The 18,435-nt window shown below is 41.0% G+C and overlaps 1 protein-coding gene across 1 annotated transcript in view; it reads left to right on the forward strand.

Moving 5' to 3' along the window:
• Positions 1-18,435, forward strand: part of RIMBP2 (RIMS binding protein 2) — a 236,471-nt gene that overhangs the window by 54,587 nt on the left and 163,449 nt on the right. The window contains exon 2 of the mRNA XM_064272043.1: positions 13,939-14,073. The gene's annotated coding sequence lies outside the window, so the exon portion shown is untranslated. The remainder of the gene's footprint in view (positions 1-13,938; positions 14,074-18,435) is intronic.

The raw sequence follows: 18,435 nt of genomic DNA on the forward strand, positions 1-18,435 counted from the left end.
GCGTTCAGAGAAAAGACATCAACCTGTCAAGTGCACGGGTGTAACAGCGAGAGAGTTCCTTTGAAAATAAGATTCTATATGAGGTCTCACCTCAGTGAGTTTCCATTCCAGAAGTACACATCCCATCTGTTGTCACTTATCATTTTATACTTTTGTGACTCTTTACAAGTGTCAGCATTTCAAATTTACAAGTGATAGTATTTTTAAGTCAAACTGCATGCACCAAAAAAAAAAAAAAAAAAAAAATAGTGCCTAAAGGAACATGGTAAAAAACAGCAATCCCCTGTCTCTTTCCACTGCCCAACCCCTCTAACCCAGAAGCAACCACTTTTAACACTTCCAGTGTTTTTTCCCCTTCAGTAATCTCAGTAACTCTAAATAACGTGCCTACATCGTTATTTCTTTTTTCTTAATTTTTATTGTGCTTTAAGTGAAAGTTTACAAATGAAGTCAGCCTCTCATACAAAAATTTATACACACCTTTCTATATACTCCTAGTTGCTCTCCCTCTAAAGAGACAGCACACTCCTTCCCTTCACTCTCTATTTCCGTGTCCATTTGGCCAGCTTCTGACCCCCTTTGCCCTCTCATCTCCTCTCCAGACAGGAGCTGCCCATATAGTCTCAGGTGTCTACTTGATCCAAGGAGCTCACTCTTCACCAGTATCATTTTCTATCCCATTGTCCAGTCTAATCCCTGTTTGAAGAGTTGACTTTGAGAATGGCTCCTGTCTTGGGCTAACAGAAGGTCTGGGGACCATGACCTCTGGGGTCCTTCCAGTCTCAGTCAGACCATTAAGTCTGGTGTCTTTATGAGAATTTGGGGTCTGTATCCCACTGCTCTCCTGCTCCTTCAGGGGCTCTCCGTTGCCCTCCCTGTCCGGGCAGTCATCAGTTGTAGCTGGACATCGTCTAGTTCTTCTGGTCTTGGGCCGATGCAGTCTCTGGTTTATGTGGTCCTTTCTGTCTCCTGGGCTCATAATTACCTTGTGTCTTTGGTGTTCTTCATTCTCCTTTGCTCCAGGTGGGTTGAGACCCACTGATGCTTCTTAGATAGCTGTTTGCTGGCATTTAAAACCCCAGAAGCCGCTCTCCAAAGTGGGATGCAGAATGTTTTCTTAATAGATTTTATTATGCCAGTTGACTTAGATGTCGCCTGAAACCAATGTCTCCAAACCCCTGTCCCTGCTATGCTGGCCTTTGAAGCGTTCAGTTTACTCAGGAAACTTCTTTGCTTTTAGTTTAGTCCAGTTGTGCTGACCTCGCCTGTACTGTGTGTTGTCCTTCCCTTCACCCAAAATAATTCCTATGCACTATCTAACCAGTGAAAACCCCTCTCCCTCCCTCCCCCTCCCATAACCATCAAAGAATACTTTCTTCTCTGTTTAAACTATTTCTCCAGTTACTATAATAGTGGTCTCATACAATATTTGTCCTTCTGCAACTGACGAATTTCACTCAACTAAGGCCTTCCCAATTCCTCCATGTTACGAAATGTTTCACAGATTCATCATTGTTCTTTATCAATGCGTAGTATTCCATTGTGCGAATATACCATAATTTATCCATTCATCCGTTGATGGGCACCTTGGTTGCTTCCATCTTTTTGCTGTTGTAAACAGTGCTGCAATAAACATGGGTGTGCATATATCTGTTCATGGAAAGGCTCTTATTTCTCTAGGATATATTCCAAGGAGTGGGATTGCTGGATCGTATGGTAGTTCTATTTTTAGCTTTTTAAGGAAGCACCAAATCGATTTCCAAAGTCGTTGTACCATTTGACATTCCCACCAGCAGTGTATAGGTGTTCCAGTCTCCCCACAACCTCTCCAACATTTATTATTTTGTGTTTTTTGGATTAATGCCAGCCTTGTTGGAGTGAGATGGAATCTCGTAGTTTTGATTTGCATTTCTCTAATGGCTAATGATGGTGAGCATTTCCTCATGTATCTGTTAGCTGCCTGAATGTCTTCTTTAGTGAAGTGCCTGTTCATATCCTTTGCCCATTTTTTAATTGGGTTATTTGTCTTTTTGTAGTTGTGTTTTTGCAATACCATGTAGATTTTAGACATCAGACACCGATCAGAAATGTCATAGCTAAAAACTTTTTCCCAGTCTGTAGGTAATCTTTTTTCTCTTTTGGTGAAGTCTTTGGATGAGCATAGGTGTTTGATTTTTAGGAGCTCCCCATTATCTAGCTTCTCTTCTGCATTGTTAGTAATGTTTTGTATACCGTTTATGCCATGTATTAGGGCTCCTAGCATTGTCCTTATTTTCTTCTTTCATGATCTTTATCGTTTTAGATTTTATATTTGGGTTTTGATCCATTTTGAGTTAGTTTTTGCACATGGTGTAAGGTGTAGGTCTTGTTTCATTTTTTTGCAGATGGATTTTTTTATCCAGTTATGCTAGCACCATTTGCTAAACAGACTGTCTTTTCCCCATTTAACTGACTTCGGGCCTTTGTCAAATATCAGCTGCTCAGAAGTGGATGGATTTATGTCTGGATTCTCAATTCTGTTCCATTCGTGCATATATCTGTTTTTGTACCATAACCAGGATGTTTTGACTACTGTGGCGGTATAAATAGGTTCTCAAATCAGGTAGAGTGATTTGGTGATTTCCTCCTTGATGTTCTTTTTGTTGGTGTAGAGGAATCCAACTGATTTTTGTATGTTTATCTTGTATCTTGACGTTCTGAACTCTTCTACTAGTTTCAGTAGTTTTCTTGAGGATTCCTTAGGGTTTTCTGTGTATAAGATCATGTCATCTGCAAGTAGAGATACTTTTACTTCTTCCTTGCCAATCTGGATGGCCTTTATTTCTTTATCTACCCTACTTGCTCTGGCTAGGACCTCCAACACAATGTTGAATAAGAGTGGTGATAAAGGGCATCCTTGTCTGGTTCCTGATATCAAGGAGAATGCTTTCAGACTCTTTCCATTTAGGTTGATGTTGGCCATTGCCTTTGTATAAATGCCCTTTATGATGTTGAGGAATTTTCCTTCTATTCCTATTTTGCTGAGAGTTTTTATCATGAATGGATGTTGGACTTTTTCAAATGTCTTTCCTACATCAATTGATAAAATCATGTGATTCTTGTCTTTTGTTTTATTTATATGATGGTTTACATTAATTGTTATTTCTTATGTTGAACCATTCCTGTATACCTGGTATGAATCCCACTTGGTCATGGTGAATTATTTTTTTGATATGTTGTTGAATTCTATTGACTAGAATTTTGTTGAAGATTTTTGCATCTACATTCATGAGGGATATAGATCTATAATTTTCTTTTCTTGTGGTGTCTTTACCTGGTTTTGGTATCAGGGATATGCTGGCTTCATAGAATGAGTTCGGGAGTATTCCATCTCTTCCCATGCTCTGAAATACCTTTAGTAGTAATGGTGTTAACTCTTCTCTGAAAGTTTGGTAGAACTCTGCAGTGAAGCCATCTGGGCCAGGGCTTTTTTTTATTGGGAGTTTTTGATTACCTTTTCAATCTCTTCTTTGCTTGTGGGTCTATTTAGTTGTTCTACCTCTGTGTTAGTTTAGGTAGGTAGTGTGTTTCTAGGAATTCATCCATTTCTTCTAGGTTTTCAAATGTGTTAGAGTACAATTTTTCATAGTAATCTGATATGATTCTTTTTATTTCATTTGGGTCTGTTGTAATATCGCCCATCTCATTTCTTATTCAGGTTGTTTGCTTCCTCTCTTGTTTTTCTTTTGTCAGTTTGGCCAATGGTTTATCAATTTTGTTAATTTTTTCAGAGAACCAGCTTTTGGTTTTGTTAACTCTTTCAATTGTTTTTGTTTCATTTAGTTCTCCTGTAATTTTTATTATTTGCTTTCTTCTGGTGCCTGAGGATTTCTTTTGTTGCTCTCTTTCTATTTGTTCAAATTGTAGGGATAATTCTTTGATTTTGGCCTTTTTTTCTTTTTGTATGTGTGCATTTATTGATATAAATTGGCCTCTGAGCACTGCTTTTGCTGTGTCCCAAAGGTTCTGATAGAAAGTGTTTTCATTCTCATTGGGTTCTATGAATTTCTTTATTCCATCCTTAATGTCTTCTATAACCGAGTCTTTTTTGAGCAGGGTATTGTTCAGTTTCCAAGTGTTTGATTTCTTTTCCCTGCTTTTTCTGTCATTGATTTCCACTTTTATGGCCTTATGGTCAGAGAAGATGCTATGTAATATTTTGATGTTTTGGATTCTGCTAAGGCTTGCTTTATGACCCAATATGTGGCCTATTCTAGAGAATGTTCCATGTGTGCTAGAAAAGAAAGTATGCTCGGTGCTGTTCAGTGGAGTGCTCTGTATGTGTCTATAAGGTCAAGTTGGTTGATTGTGGCATTTAGATCTTCCGTGTCTTTATTGAGCTTCTTTCTGGATGTCCTGTCCTTCACCGAAAGAGGTCTCCTACTATAATTGTGGAGCTGTTTATCTCACTTTTCAATGCTGTTAGAGTTTGTTTTATGTATCTTGCAGCCCTGTCATTGGGTGCATAAATATTTAATATGGTTATATCCTCCTGGTATATTGTCCCTTTAATCATTATATAGTGTCCCTCCTTGTCCTTTGTGGTGGATTTAACTTTAAAACCTATTTTGTCGGAAATTAACACTGCCACTCCTGCTCTTTTTCGATTGTTGTTTCCTTGATATATTTTTTTCCATCCTTTGAGTTTTAGTTTGTGTCTCTAAGTCTAAGGTGTGTCTCTTGTAGGCACCATATAGACGGATCATGTTTTTTAATCCGTTCTGCACTCTGTCTCTTTACTGGTGCATTTAGTCCATTTACATTCAGCTTAATTATAGGCAGGTCTGAGTTTAGCGCTGTCATTTTGATGTCTTTTTTTGTGTGTTGTTGACAGTTTCTTTTTCCTCCTTATTTTTTTTGTGCTGAGTAGTTTATCTTTATATATTGTCTTTTCCTCTTATTCGTTGTTGTTGATTTTGTATCTGCTGAGTCTCTATTTTTTTCTTGTATTTTATTTTGATGAGTAGGATTGTTAGTCTCCTTTGTGGTTACCTTAATATTTACCCTTATTTTTCTAAGTTTAAACCTAACGTTTATTTCTTTATATCGCCTTGTCTTTTTCTCCATATGAAAGATCTATGACTACATTTCTCAGTCCCTCTTTATTATTTTAATGTTGTCTTCTTTTACATAATAACATCGCTGTTTCCCTTTTGTGAGAGTTTTTTTTTATCTTGATTTATTTTTGTGATTTCCCTGTCTGGGTTGACCTCTGATTGCTGTGTACAGCATTCTAGTCTTGGGTTGGTATCTGATATTTTTGATCTTCTAACCAAAGAATTCCCTTTAATACTTCTTGTAGGTTTGGCTAGCTTTTTACAAATTCCCTGACCTTCTGTTTATCTGGAAATGTCCCAATTTCACCTTCATATTTGAGAGACTGTTTTGCTGGATATTTGATTCTTGGCTGGCAGTTTTTTTCCTTCAATTTTTAAAATATGTCATCCCATTGCCTTCTTGCCTACGTGGTTTCTGCCGAGTAGTCTGAGCTTATTCTTATTGGCTCTCCTTCGTAGGTAACTTTTCGTTTATGCCTCGCTGCTCTTATAACTGTCTCTTTATCTTTGGTTTTGGCAAGTTTGATTATAATATATCTGGGTGACTTTCTTTTTAAAATCTTCCTTATGTGGGTTTTGATGAGCATCTTGGATAGATAGCTTCTCATCTTTCATGGTATCAGGGAAGTTTTCAGCCAACAAATCTTCAACAATTCTCTCTGTATTTTTTGTTATTCCTCCCTCTTCTGGTGATCTAATCACTCACAGTTTATTTTTCTTGATAGAGTCCCACATGATTCTTAAGTTTTCTTCATTTTTTAAAGTTCTTTTATCTGATTTTTCTTCAAATATATTGGTGCCAAGTGCTTTATCTTCAAGCTAACTAATTCTGCCTTCCACTTGCTCAATTCCACTCCTCTGACTTTCTATTCAGTTGTCTAATTCTGTAATTTTATTGTTAATCTTCTGAATTTCTAATTGCTGTCTGTCTATGGATTTTTCCAGCTTATTAAATTTTTCATTATGTTCTTGAATAGCCTTTTTAATTTCTTCAACGGCTTTATCTGTGCGTTCCTTGGCTTGTTCTGTGTATTGCCTGACCTCCTTCCTGATATCTTGAAGAGTTCTGTATATTAATCTTCTGAACTCTTCATCCGGTAATTCCAGGAAGGCACCTTCATCCAGAAGATCCTTTGATTCTCTGTTTTGAGAGCTTGTTGAAGCATTCTTGGTCTGTTTCTTTATGTGGTTTGATATTGACTGTTGTCTCCGAGCCATCTATAAGTTAATGTATTAGTTTATTTTATGTTTACTTACTGTATCCTAGCTTATTGCTTTGTTTTGTTTTGATATGCCCAAATGGATTGCTTGAGTGAGCTAGCTTGATTATTTTCACCTTCGGAGCTCTGACATCCTGTCTCCAGATGGCTAGAGCTGTTATCACATATATCAGCCTAGGAGTCCATTCACTTATCCTGTATGAATTCAGCTCAGGTGTCCAGGTAGCTGATCATCAAGTGTGTGGTACAGGTTCTGTCCTACAATCTTAGAGGGGCAGGGGTGATTGGTGGAGGTACCAGTATCTGGTTGCAGCAGGGGTCACACTCTGAACAAGGCAGGGGGGTGGGAACCATTCCCCGAGTGTCTGTGAGGAAAGTGTGTCCCTGTTCTCTAGAATGTACAGGTGGGTGGGTTCTGCAGACAGACCACGGGCACCCAATGCTTTTGGTCATAAGGACTGGGAGGTACCAGTTATCCTTGAACCCCTGTCGCAGGTGGCTGGGTGACCTGAGTGGAGCCACCAGTCCTTAGGCCTCTGACGTGGGTAGGTGAGGACCCTGTTTAATAGGCAAAGTGGTGTCAAATATCAAACACCCACCTCTTCACCGCACAGCTGAAAGAGTTGCAGTCTGCCAACAAGGGCCTATTCTCCTGAAACAGGCCCACACAGGTCCATGCAGAGGGGAAAGGTACTCAAAGTCCATGGACAATTTATGCCTGGACAGGAGCTGCTTCTATCCTGAGCTCCCTCAATTAATGGAGCTGGCAAATTACCTTTTCCTCCAATTGTGAATTTATTCCTACTCCAAGGCCAGGAGGATGGCTCTGGGCACTCAACAGAGCCTATCTCAGGCCCAGGGAAATCAACAGCCTCTGAAGCCAGCTTGGGGGCGGGGGGCACAGTGAAATATATGCAAGTACTTAGCTTTTGCCGTAAGCGCTGTTCTTATCTGGTTCTGGAGGTGCGAGTAGGCTGTGTGGCTGGCTGCCTCTCCCTGAGGAAACTGTGGCCATATGCCACTACCAGCCCACTACAGCCACTCCCAGGAATGGTATCTGAGGGATCCAGGCGATTCAGGTCCAGCAACTCCTCTCGGTTTCTGAACCATATCTCCCTCCCTCTGCCGCTCAGTCCGTTTTCTAACTTTGCCTTTGATGTTCAGGACTCCTAGCTTGTCATAAATATAATTGTTTCACTTTTTTTTTTTTTGGTCTTTGTTGTAAGACGGATACCCAGAAGTGTCTGGCTATTCTGCCATCTTGGCCCTGCCTCCCTGCATTGTATTTTTGACTTATTATTCAAAAAAGTAAAAAAATAGCAGTTCCCATTATGGTAGACAAGTGGTTCTTAATTGGAGCAATTTTGCCCGTCCCCCCAGGGGTCCTTTGACATTTTTGGTTGTTGTAGTTGTGGGGAGCTACTGAAGCTGGTTGTTGTAATTGTAAGGGAGCTACTGAAGCTGGTTGTTGTAATTGTGGGGGAGCTACTGAAGCTGGTTGTTTTAGTTATGGGGGAGCTACTGAAGCTGGTTGTTGTGGAGCTACTGAAGCTGGTTGTTGTGGTTGTGGAGAGTTACTGAAGCTGGTTGATATAGGTGTGGGTGGGGAAGCTATTGAAGCTGACTGTTGTATTTGCAGAGCTACTGGAGCTGGTTGTCATAGTTGTGGGGAAGCTACTGAAGGTGGTTGTCGTAGTTGTGGGAAAGCTACTGAAGGTGGTTGTCGTAGTTGTGGGGAAGCTACTGAAGGTGGTTGTCGTGGTTGTGGGGAAGCTACTGAAGGTGGTTGTCGTGGTTGTGGGGAAGCTACTGAAGCTGGTTGTTGTAGTTGTGGGGAAGCTATTGAAGCTGGTTGGTAGAGGCCAAGGATGCTGCTAAACATCTTAGGATACACAGGACACCTCCCCCGACCCCACACACACACGCAAAGAATTATCCAGTCCAAAACATCCATAGTGCTGAGGTTTAGAGGCCCTGTGGTAGATCAAGATTTGGTTCTCTTAGACCCCATCCAAAGGGAGCCCTGGTGGCACAGTGGTTAAGCACTCATCTGCTAACCAAAAGATTGGCAATTTGAACCCACCAGCTGCTCCAGCAGAAGTGGCAGTCTGCTTCCAAGTAACTGCCTTGGAAACCCTATTTGGCAGTTCTCCTCTGTCCTATAGGGTCTCTGTAAGTTGGAGTAGAGTCGATAGCAATGAGTTTTTTTAATGGGAAACCCCCTCTCCCAACTTCCATCAATAGTTAACTTCTTATTTTAGTTAAGCCAATTGATTAGTGTTTACACTGTTACTTGAATTTGAAGACTAAAGAAGAATTCATGCCTTTGAATTATGGTATTGGTGAAGAATATTGAATATACCATAGACTGCCAAAAGAATGAACAAATCTGACTTGGAAGAAGTACAGCCAGGATGCCCCTTAGAAGTAAGGATGGTAAGACTTTGTCTCACATACTTTGGACAGGTTTTCAGGAGGGACCAGTCCCTGGAAAAGGATATCATCATGGCTGTGAAAGTAGAGAGTCAGCAAAAAAGAGGAAGACCTTCAAGGAGATGGATTGACACAATGACTGCAACAATGGACTCAAGCATAACAACCATCATTGGGACGGTGCAGAACTGGACAGTGTTTTGTTCTTTTGTACTTAGGGTCACTATGAGTCAGAAGCATCCCAACGGCACCTAACAACAACACACTATTACTATATATATGCTGATAGCTGCAAAACCAGTTATCCATTGCTGTTGAGTATATTCAGGCTCATAGTGACCCTATAGGACAGAGTAGAACTGCCCCATAGGATTTCCAAGGAGCAGGTGGTGGATTCAAACTGCTGACCTTTTGGTTAGTAGCCACGCTGTTAACCATTGTGCTGCCAGGGCTCCACAAAATCACAGTGACTATGATAATATTTTTCTTCCTTGTATAGCTTTTTAGTTTTCCCAAAGTTATTAATTGCCTGGTTTTCAATTGTGCCATTTGAAATCTTCATGTTGAAAATTCTTTCCCAGTCCTTTATCATACCAAAAGTTTTTTAATTTTATTGTTTTAGGTGAAAGTTGATAGTGCAAAGTAGTTTTTTGTTCAAAAATTTTATATGCAAATTGTTTTGTGATATTGGTTATAATCCCTGCAATGTGTCAGCACTTTCCTCCTCTTCCACCTTAGGTTGTCTGTGTCCATTTGTCCAGTTTTCCTGTCCTGCCTCCTCCTCTTTGTTTTTGGGCAGGTATTGCCCATTTGGTCTGGTATACTTGATTGAACTAAGAAACTCATTCCTCATGTGTGTTACTGTTTGTTTTATAGGCCTGTCTAATCTTCAGCTTGAAAGGTAGGCTTCAGGAGTGGCTTCAGTCCTGAGTTAGCAGGGTGTTGGGGGGCTATATTGTTGGGGTTCCTCCAGTCTCTGTCAGACCAGTAAGTCTAGTCTTTTTTTGTGAACGTGAATTTTGTTCTACATTTTTCTCCTTCTCTGTCCAGGACGCTGTCAGAGCAGTCAGTGGTAGTAGCTGGGCACCATCTAGTTCTTCTGGGCTGGGGCTGGTAGAGGCTGTGGTTCACTTGGTCCATTAGTCCTTTGGACTATTCCTTTCCTTGTGCCTTTGGTTTTCTTCATTCTCCTTTACTCTGGATGGTATGGGACCAATAGATGCATATTAGATAGCTGCTTGCAAGGTTTTAAGACCTCATATGTTACTCACCAAAGTAGGATATAGAATATTTTCTTTACGCACTGTTATGCCAATTGACCTAGAAGTCCCCTGAGAGAATGGTCCCCAGTAACTTGGTCCCTCGAGGTGTTTGGGTATGTTCAGGAAGCTTCTACGACTTTGCCTTTGTCAAATTGTGCTGACTTCCCCTATATGGTGTGTTGTCTTTCCGTTCACCAAAGTTGACACTTGTCTACTATCTAGTTAGTGATTTCCCCTCCCCAACCCTGCCCTCTCTCGTATCCATCAAAGGTTGTTTCTTACTGTGTGTAAACCTTTCCTTGAGTTTTTATAATAGTGGTCTCATACAGTATTTTCCTTTTGTGATTGACTTACTTCTCTCAGCGTAATGCCCTCTAAGTTCATCCATGTTGTGGGATGTTTCACAGATTCCTCGTTGTTCTTTGTCAATTGTGTAGTATTCCACTGTGTGTATGTACCACAATTTGTTTATCCATTCATCTGTTGATGGGCACTTAGGTTGTTTCCATCTCTTTGCTATTGTGAATAATGCTGCAATGAACACGGGTGTGCATATTTCTATTTGTGTGACAGCACTTATTTCTCTAGGATAAATTCCTGGGAGTGGGATTGCTGGATGAGATGGTATTTCCATTTCTAGCTTTTTAAGGAAGAGTATATAGTTTCCCATAGTGGTTGTACCATTTTACATTCCCACCAGCAGTGCATAAGAGTTCCAGTCTCTCCAACTTTTTTTTTTTTTTAATTCATGTCAGTAATGTCAGGGTGAGATGGTATTGTCAATGTAGTTTTGATTTGGCTGATGTTCTCGAGCATTTCCCCCTGTGTCTGTTAGCTGCCTGAATGTCGTCTTTGGTGAAGTGTGTGTTCATATCCTTTGCCCATTTTTTAAATTGGGTTCTCTTTTCATTGTTGAGGTGATGAAGTATTCTATAGATATTGGAGATTAGACTCTTGTTAGGTATGTTGTAGCCAAGATTTTTTTCCTAGTGTGTAGATGCTCTTTTTACTCTTTTGGTGAAGTCTTTCAATGAGCATAAGTGTTCGATTTTTAGGAGCTCCCAGTTACTGGTTTATCTTCTGGTGTTTGTGCATTGTTAGTTATGGTTCATATTTTCTTTATGCCGTGTATTACGGCCCCTAGTGTTGTCCCTATTTTTAATTCCACGACCTTTATCATTTGAGATTTTATATTTAGTTCTTTGATCCATTTTGAGTTAGTTTTTGGGTATGCTGTGAGGTATGGGTTCCTTTTCTTTTTACAGATGGACATCCAGTTTTGCCAGCCACCATTTGTTAAAAAGATGGTCTTTTTCCAATTTAATGGACTTTGGTCCTTTGTCAAAGATCAGCTTGACCATAGGTGGATGGATTTACATCTGGGTTCTGGATCTAAAAGGTTTTCTCGTGTCTCCCTTTCCTAGATACTCCTGAAACCTCTCCCTTGTTGCTCCAGACTGATTGCCTTCTAGGTCTGCAGCCCAGCTGTTGTCCTGGAACGTTTCTTGGTGACTGTTTAGGTGGAATCTACTGTTTATTAGATTTTGTGACTTTCTTTTTTGGATCTACTTATTTTGCTACAGCGTATTATCCAATTACTTCAAAGAAAGATGTAAATTTTATGGGTCTTTACGTTTATGGCAAGATCTCTTCTTTGCTCTCACACTTGATCAGCAACTTGTTTGGATATAGAATCTTAAATCAGGAATAACATTCAATCAGAATTTTTTAAAGTTATCCTTCTGTCTTCTAGGATTGTTGCTGAGAGCTCTGATGCCCTTACCCATTGTTGTTCTTTTTTTAAATGGCCTTCTTTCTTTTCTTTTAATTACTGGAAGTATTTAGCGTTTCCTCTTTATCTTTCATCTTCTGAAGTCTCATGATTCTCATAAGGACTCATGGGACCCTTTAGAAATCATTCTTATATTTTACTGTAATTTACTTCTGTACATTTTTTCTTTCTGAAAATCATATTAGTAAAAATGGGGACCATTTGGGTTGATTTTTTTCAGTCTGTCTTTTCTTCCTTTTCTATTTTCTGTCACTTCGAGAGATTTCCTTAACTTATCTTCCAAATGTGCCATTTAAAATTTTGTTTTAGCAACTGTCTTTTAAATTTCAAGAATTTTTTTTTTGTGTGTGTCCTTGATTGGTCTTTTTTATACTGTCTAGTTTCTGATTTGTGTGTGTGATACCTTTCGGACTCAGAACACTTGTCAGATTGCTGTGTTTTAAGTTTCTTTGGTTGGCTGCACTGCTTTTTCCAGGTTTACCTGTATGTTGTGTTACTTTAGTCTTCTGTGTTGGAGATTATGACGTGGTAGGTAGTCCTAGCTTGGCTGGTTTTCTGCAGCCTGGTTCTGACAGCTTGGTGCCCTCACGCTAGGGCAGTTGTGCTTGATTTAGTAGTTTTGTTGTGCTCCTAAAGTCGATATATGGAAGGCTTTACTCTTCAATTATTGTTTTCTACAAAAATATTTCCAGTCTCCAGCCTCATTGGAGAAGTCCCTGGATTGTACAAATAGTTAATGTGCTCGGCTGCTAACCTAAAGGTTGGAAATTTGAGTCCACCCAGAGGCACCTCGGAAGAAAGGCCTGGTGATCTCCTTCTGATAAGATCAAAGCCATTGAAAACTCTGTGGAGCACAGTTCTCTGATGCACATGGGGTCGCCAGAAGGCAGAGCTGATTCAAAGGTAACTGGTTTACTGGTAGTCCAGTTGGAGGGTGGAGAGGAAATGCCTGACTGCCTGGTGTATGTCTGTGTGGCTGGGGAGGGGTCTCCACAGACAGACCCTGGTCCACTGGCTGTTTCAATATGACGCCTCACTGCTGTGAGTGCCATCTGGTACCTCTGAGTCCTGAGCTTGGTCACTAAATATCTGCGGAAAATAAACCTCTGATCTCCTGTCTAGACATCTTCCCCTCACATCTCCTTTGGACATCATTCTAATTCTTATTACAGTCTAGCTTGAATTAAAATTACTTATCTGTGTCTGGTCTCCAGTGTCAGACTGTGAGTACTGGAAGGACTTGATTTTATTTATCTTTGGTTTTAAAAACCGCCAGGAACGTTGCAAGTACCCAGCAAACGTTTACTATATCAAAATAAATGGAAATGTGGTCACACAGGCTGTATTTTTTCAGTTCCAAATTCTAAGCTAAAGCCTGGCTTTCTCTTTGTTCTTCCATTCGCCCATGTTAACTTGGATGTAGGATGCTTTCTGTTGAAATCAAGGTAATTCAACTTATTCTGTGATTCTAAGAAGGTTAAAAACAGTAACAAAATTAAGAGAGACATTAAAGAACTTTGGACATTTTGATAGTTTATGTCAACTTGAAGGTCTAATGAAATATGGGAATTCCTGTTTTAAAATATTTGGTGGCGTGATGGGGGGATTCCTTGAGAGCTTGCTATGTGTAGCACATTTGTTGGCTTTTATATTCATTTTTATTAATTAATTTAACCTATAATAACACTTCTTTTAATCCACTCAGCAACAGCCATGTTTACATAATTAAGGATGTGTATAGATTTTTTTTTTTTTTTAATAGAGCAAGCTGAGGTTGACTTGCGGGTCTCAGTTCTAACTCTGTCATTAGCCAGTGGTGTGTCATAGTTAAAACAGGATTCTGAATACTTAGCCTTATGCCCAATTTCTCTTAGCAGGTCTAGGAACTTGAATTCTGTATAAAGAGTCATGTGAAAGCTCTGTGTCAGGGGAGGTATGTATTTTTGCATTTTTCTACACCAGGAAGAAAGTCTCAGGCTGGACAGAGTATGACTTAAGCCCCTGAATGTTCTGACCCAGGGATAGATCACACATACTCTGCCTTCCTCTGCTTTATGGGCACAGAGAAAGGTGAGACAGGAGGCGGAACAGCCAGTCTGCGGTCATGACAAGCAGTCATGTGATTCTTCCTACAGGTTAGCATGGCCTGTCACACCTGAGACCTGCAGGCTCGGAGGACGAACTTGATCAGACCCAACCTTTGGAAGACCCACTGGGGAATTTCTTACTTCGTGTCCTGAGTCCGGGAACCCAGCAGTGGGGATTTTGTGGTAAGTTGTTTTTATTCCTTTCGAAGCTCTATCTTTGTGTCAGTTCTTTCATTGTTTAATAATTCACACAAAGTATGTTTATCAAGAGCCAACTGTGTGTCAGTTCGTCGGAGAGGAGAGAATAATGAACAAAGCAAATGTTGTCTGTTCCAGGGTCCAGGGCTTCGAACCAGTTCGTTCTGGTTGGAATCCCTGCTGAGGATTCACCTTTTAACAAGCTCCCAGGCAAAGCTAATGCTGCTGGTTAGGGACCAGTTCTGAGAACCACTAGTAGAGCAGTGGTTCTCAATTTATTATACATAAGAATATCTGGGAATTTTGTTAAAATGTAGATTCTGATTCAATACATCTGGGGTGAAAATGTAAATTCTAAGCTATAGTAAAACATGCCCTTGGTAACCATTAATCTCTCATCACAAGAGAGCCACACATCATTGTTAAATTAATAAAGGCAGGGGGCTTGGAGGTACAGAGATTCCTCAAGAATATTCCAAAACCCTTTAATTTTCATCTCTACCAATCTGATGGTATCAGTCACTTCGATGGATACCACTTACAAGGATATGTTTATCTGCATACCCTAAACAGACAAATTGTATCGTTGAGAGCACTTTCAAACAGGATAACAGTCAACTGAGTGATGTGGGTCATCATTTATGAGTTTTAATTCTGTTCAGTCATTTCGCATGGCCTACAAGACCCGGAAGCCACTCTGTTCTTCCAGGGGTCACAGGCAGGCTATTTTGAGAGGATATGGGTTTTTGGTAGTGTTTTCGGTCTTTCTGGGGTTAAGCGTCAGAGAGAAATGATATGCGCGTGTGTGAATGTTTCCTATATTTGGAATGGGCTGATTTTGTTTTTTTGATAGATTGTTGGCTGCTTGGAATTGCAGATGCATCATTAAGTTATTGCATTTAAATTTAGCTCTCGTTCTCACTTCAGAAGGGAATGGAATGTTTGAATTATTTCGCCAAGAATGGAGAGCAATTAGGAAGCAGCTCCTCATGGCTCTTGGAAACAGGAGGCTTAGCCAGCGGCTCTCAGGGCTGCGTGTTTGACTCACAGGAGGAGGGGGCTCTCTGAGCCTGCCTTCACCCTGGGAGTAGTTAAAACTGCCTTAAAGATACCTTAATAACCACTATGTTTTAAGCTCTTCAAAGACATTTTATACGTAAGTCCCAATTATCATTATCAATACGATGATATCCAGCCCTTCCAACAGGAGCCGGAGCCCCTCTTTGCAAATAAAACCTTAAAACCGTCACAGGCCACGTGGAAAAGCTGCATCATTAACAGCGCTTCCACGGACGTTGTGATCGGGGTGGGCTTCTTCGTACTAAGTTTACTTTCGCAAATGAAAAAGCCACATCTTACAGAGCTATATAAGGTAAAAAGTTCAAGTCTCCCTTATACCTTCCCAGTTCCTTATCCTCATAAAAACCAAACCTGTGGTTGTAGAGTCGATTCCAACCTATAGCGACCCTACAGGACAGAGTAGAACTGCCCCATAGGGTTTTTAAGGAACAGCTGGTGGATCAGAAGTGCAGCTGAGCTCTTAACCACTGCACCACCAGGCCCCCCATCCCCCACAGGTAACTACTATTAAGAATTTGCTGTTTCCATTCAGAATTTCTAGAGCTTTTCCCAGGTGTACATAAATATGAACAAATACAATGTCGTAAGATATAGAAATATGCATATATAAAGTATAGAATGTGTGTATTTTTTGTCGTTAGTTGCCAAGTTGGCTCCACTAATAGCAACTGTAAGTACAACATAAAAAATGTTGCCCCGTCCTGTGCCCTTTCCTGATCGTTGGTGTGTTTGTGACCATTGTAGCTACTGTGTCAACCTACCTCATAGAGAGTTTCCCTCATTTTCACTGACCCTCTACTTTAACCAAACAGTGATGTCCTTTTTTAGCAATTGGTCTTTCCTGATGCCATGTCCAAAGTAAGCGACTTGAAGTCTTGCCATCATCAAGGCTTCTAAGGAACATTTTGATTTCATTTTTTCAAGACTGGTTTGTTCATTCTTCTGGCAGTCTATGCTATATTGAATATTTGTCACCGACACCACAGTTCAAATGTATCAATTCTTCTGTCTCCCCTTTGGATTGTCCAGCTTTCGCACGCATGTGAGGTGATTGAAAAGACTATGGCTTGGGCCAGGTGTATCTTAGTCATCAAAGTGACATCTTTGCTTTTTAAAACTTCAAAGAGGCCTTCAGCAGGAGATTATCCATTTATGAATATATGTGCCCAGCCACATGTATGTTCTGCTCTGCAATTTTTTAAATTATTCATTATGTAAGTACTAAATTGATACATTCACTTCGTGAAAGCTCAAGTGCCTTTTGACCCTCCCTTTCTACCAAGACAACCGCCGCCATCAATCTGGTCCTCCCGGGTCTTTATTCTATATGTTTACACATGTTTACTTCTGACAATCAGCCAATGAAAACCCGAAGGATCACAGTGGTCCTCAAGGGGATGGTGTAGGACAATATTTGTTCCGTTATGCACGAAACCTCAGTAACTCTATCATACGATTTTGTCTGTGATTTTTTTTTTAATGCAGTGGAAGTATACACAACAAAACACCTGCCAGTTCAACAGTTTCTACGCGTACAAGTCAATGGCATTGATTACACGCTTCATGTTGACCAACCCCCATCCCAATCCTTTTCCTAATTACTCCACTGCATTGATATAGACTCAGTGCCCCTGAGTGGGGCAGGTTACCCAGTAGGCAAGGTAAGCACAGGCGTACTTGTGCTTACTTCCTGATCTGTAGTGCACCATTTCACATGGGTTTTATCATATCTTTGATGTGAAAAACACCATTTCACGTGGGTTTCTACGTGGTGTACTACACCATTTCACGTGGGTTTCTACGTGGTGTACTACAGATTAGTAAGTAAGCACAAGCAAGCCCGTGCTTACCTTGCTTACTTGGGTAAGCTACCCCGTCAGGGATTGTAAGTTTGAAAAGAGGCTTTAATTCTGTCAGAAGGTGCTGTGGGGCTGGGAAAGAAACAGATGTCAGCCATACCTAGAAGCAGAATCTTTGATGTGGTGAAAAAATGTGGCATTGTTCACTACAGAGGCTCTGGTAAGCAAGGTGAGCACTGTGCTTACCTTGCCTATTGGATAATCTTCCCCTGCCCTGAAGCAAAAACTTCCCCTTCTCTGCTTCCTTGCACCCTGGGTAGGCACTAATCAACTTTGGTTCCTGTACATTTGCATATTTAAATGAGATCACAACATTGTCCTTTGTGGCTTTTGTTCAGCGTGGTGCTTTCGGTGCTCGTCATATCCTGGCCTGCATCAGGACCTCATGTCTCTTCACAGCTGAGTAATATTCCATTGTGTGTATAGACCACGTTGCGTTTGTCCACCGTCTGTTGACGGACATTTCGGTGGTTTCCACCTTCTGGCTGTTGTGAAAAGTGCTGCAGTGAACATTGGGGTCCAGGTTTCTGTTTGCCTTCCTGGCCTCGCTTCTTCTGGGTGTGCACCTAGGGTCGTGACAGCTGGGTCACATGGTAGTTCGGGGTTCATCTTTTTGAGGAGCCACCAAGCTGTTCTCTGTGGTGGCAGAGCCATGTTGCATTCCCACCGGTGATGGATGAGCACCCCATTTCTCCACAGCCTCACCAACACCTCATTTCCCGTGTTTTTGATCATTTCCGTTTAATGGGAACGATTGGTATCTCATCGTGGTTTTGATTTGCTTCTCCATAATGTGGTTAGCATCTTTTCATTTGCTTGCTGGTTGCTGTGCTTTTAAAGAAAACTGTGTACTTCTTTGCAGCTGAGGTGTTTCTTTCTCTCACCCTACAATATTTCTTAGAGATTTCTCCATATCAGTGTATGTAAGCCTACCTCATTCTTTAATTATTGCACTTGATCTGATAGTATCGTTATAGTGCCTGGGTCTGGATTCTCCCAGAGCAAACCCAGTAACAGGATTCAAATAAAAGTAGTTGCTTTGGGACATCCTTGGAAACGCTGGGACCGGGGAGCAGGGGCGTGAGACAGAGAAGGGACCGAAGTCAACAAACAGCATGTCACCAAGCCAGTCCCCACCCTGGGCAACAGGGCTCAGTCCTGCCGAGCCACTCACCAAGACCTGGCAGTGCACACCCAGGAAGAGCCCCACCTGAAGGACCAGGAAGCTGGGGTTTATCCAGCAGCCCTCCCGGCTCTCGGCTGAGTGATCTCCAAGGCGCGTATATGCCCTTGCACTTCCTGCTTGTCCTAAGTGCGCAGGCTAGGCTGGGGCTCGGCCACAGGCCTCAGACAATCACAGGTGGTAGCAGTGAGCGGCTTTGTTGTGTGTGGAGGTCTGGCAGTGTCT

The sequence above is a fragment of the Loxodonta africana genome, chromosome 19, assembly GCF_030014295.1.
Source record: "Loxodonta africana isolate mLoxAfr1 chromosome 19, mLoxAfr1.hap2, whole genome shotgun sequence".
NCBI classification, from domain to species: domain Eukaryota; kingdom Metazoa; phylum Chordata; class Mammalia; order Proboscidea; family Elephantidae; genus Loxodonta; species Loxodonta africana.